We start from the raw sequence: 2,784 nt of genomic DNA on the forward strand, positions 1-2,784 counted from the left end.
TTTTTTTTAGCTGGCTGCTGTACAGACTTGTTTTAAGTAGAATGGATTTGTTAGTGGGTTTTTTATTGTGATGCTATTATTGGCTGCCCTCATGTCTAAGATCTGAAAAAAGTGAGTGCATGCAACAGAAGTACAGGAGGCCCCAGTAATAGTGCTCATGTTTGTTATGAAATAGGCACAGGTTTCCTTTTTTATGACTTTTTTTAAAACTGTCTTACAAGCAGTTATATTGGTACTTTTTTTAAGTTTAGGTCAATGTTGTCTTCCAGAATAAGTTTTAAAGCATCACTCACTTCTACATTGAACTATTGCATCAACACAAAGGAGTGGAGATTCCATCCTGAGCCAGTTCAATTATGTGTAAATTCATACTTTTTTTTTTATTTTTTATGCAATCCAATGAGTAGATGAGCTCAGATTTAAATTCTTAAAAGCACGTTTATTGTAACAAGAATTGTTATGTATTAATACTTCAGTTTTCAATAAAGATTGACTTGTGTTGCTTACTGTGGTTTCCTGCTCTCAAGTAATGTAGCTATGTGAGTTGTTATTAGACATTTCAGCACATCATAACCAACGTGTTTGAATAATTTCCTTTTAACTGATAATTAGAAGCAAAGAAAAGATTCAGCTAATCAGTTAAGTAAACTGCATTTTTGTGCATAAACTTTGTTATGACCTTATGTAACTGAAATCCTGACTTAAATTCTAGCTATTCAGTTGGGTCTGGAATTTCCTTGTCCTTTATAGAGGTGGAGGGTGGGGGTTCCTTTAGCTTCCTGTTGTTCCTTCAGCAGCTTCAAGAGGGCTATCCATAGTTTCAGGTATCACTCTCCTACTCCAGCCCTGTGTGCACAGCGCCCCAGAGGAGCTGTAAGGCTGTAGGATATGCAAACTAGCTGACAGCAGAAACAATGAGGTGCTTCATTTGGAGTGGGACTAAGGTACCCTGTGAAAGAGTGCAGTTCTACACTGTCCCCTTTCAGGGCTTTGCCTTATTCTTATAATTTTAGCCCTTGAACTCTACTGAAGACTGTGCTATTTTAACTGTAAATAGACAACCAATGAATGAACATGAACTTTCATGGAGTCTTGGTGTTTTTCTTGTTTCTGGAAATCATTGACTACACTAAGAACTTCTTGCCTTTCTTTAAGGGAAGCAAACTTTGAATTGAGTCACTAAAGTAAAGCACCCAAGGAATAGGCAGGAGTAGAAGTTATGTGAGGAAGCTAGTCCTAGTTCTCCCTTCTTTAAAGGGGGAGGGGGTGGTACATGTTCCACAGAGGGAGGAAGGAACCAAATAGGACAAATGATGATCATGGAAGTCTAAATACTGTTGAGGGACAAATTGTAATATTTTAAGCAAAAAAATCTTTTTCTTTTTTTTTTTTCTTTGTGGTGTGCTTCTGACCCAAAGTAGTTGATGAAGAACAGGAAGGGAATCCTATGGTAATGAAAATAATTGCACCCTGGAAATCTTTCTCCCAAGTGTAAATGGTCTAAATATTGAAATTCATTAAGGCTACCTGTTGTATGATGTTTCTGCACTTATCAATCCTGCAGTGGCTGGGTTTTTAACCTTACTAAGGGTGTCTCTTTCTTTTAAAAAAACAAAAACTTACAGTGATTGCTAGTTAAGGGGGATCAGCTGGGACTAAACTACCAGTTTTTCTAGGTGTGGGAGTATCCAAACTAGTGCTTTCAAAATATTAATTCCCTCAAGTTAATTGGCAATTAATGTGGGCATAGAAAACCCTCTCTCCTTCCCTCTGTGCAGCACAAGCCATCAGTGAAACTACCAAAACTCAAGTTCTGTATAGAAGCCTGGAGGGATGCAGATTTGTGTTGTGGGAGGGAAGAGGAGTGACATGCAGTGATTTTTTTTTTTTTCCTTCTCCTTAATAATATTTTAAAGAAACACACACTTTGGTGTAAAGTATTTTGTGTCCTTGTGCTAATGCCTAGGTCAGCAAAACTAATTTTTGGCATACGGTTTGAATATTTGAGAGAACTGCATTATAGAAGCATCTTAACACAGCTGAGAAATCAGAGCTGCTTCTGAAAGGAAATTGCCAAGATAGTGACCATCTGCACTTGGGTAAGAAATTCAGATTTAAGTTTTCCCTAAATTTGGCATTAAAAAAAAGTTTGCTTTCCTTTCCAACAGGCTTGCCTTGAGATTCCAGCCCTTATCTCCACCCACCAGAACAATGTAGAGTCCAGCTTGCAGAGTGGGCCCTAATTTCAAAAACAAAAGTTGCTGCCTTTGCTTCTTGGTTTGCAGCGGTGATGTACAAATATCTAGGAACCCCTGAATGGTTTCCCTTGTGGGAAAGGTAGGTGCTAGTTCCTAGTTTACAAGGAGCTACACCGTAGACGCATAAAGCAACCTAGACTTGTGGTCTTTTAAGTAAGGGATATTTTTATTTCCCGGAGTCCGTCATGCAGCAGGCTGTCCTGCTTCATATTAAATGGAATAGTCTGATTCACACAAATATCAAAAGCACTTACACAATATAAATGCTTCCTCTGAGTATAGCTGATCCATTTAGCTCTAAATGAATCAACCTATGAATTCTAGTTTTCAGATAGCCTGGAATTTTTTTATATAAAGCAACCATCTCAAGAAATACAGCTGGTGATCATCTTCTTTATCTTCTTGTACAATCCTTATGTGAAAGATCAAGAAAGAGAGCTGTCACTCAGTTGGGTACGGTTGAAGTACCCAACCTGAATTAATATTACATATAAGCTGGACTGGAGGGATATCACCTAAATAAATT

This window comes from Crocodylus porosus, unplaced genomic scaffold, assembly GCF_001723895.1.
Source record: "Crocodylus porosus isolate Cpor-Errol unplaced genomic scaffold, CroPor_comp1, whole genome shotgun sequence".
Classification (NCBI taxonomy): Eukaryota; Metazoa; Chordata; order Crocodylia; family Crocodylidae; genus Crocodylus; species Crocodylus porosus.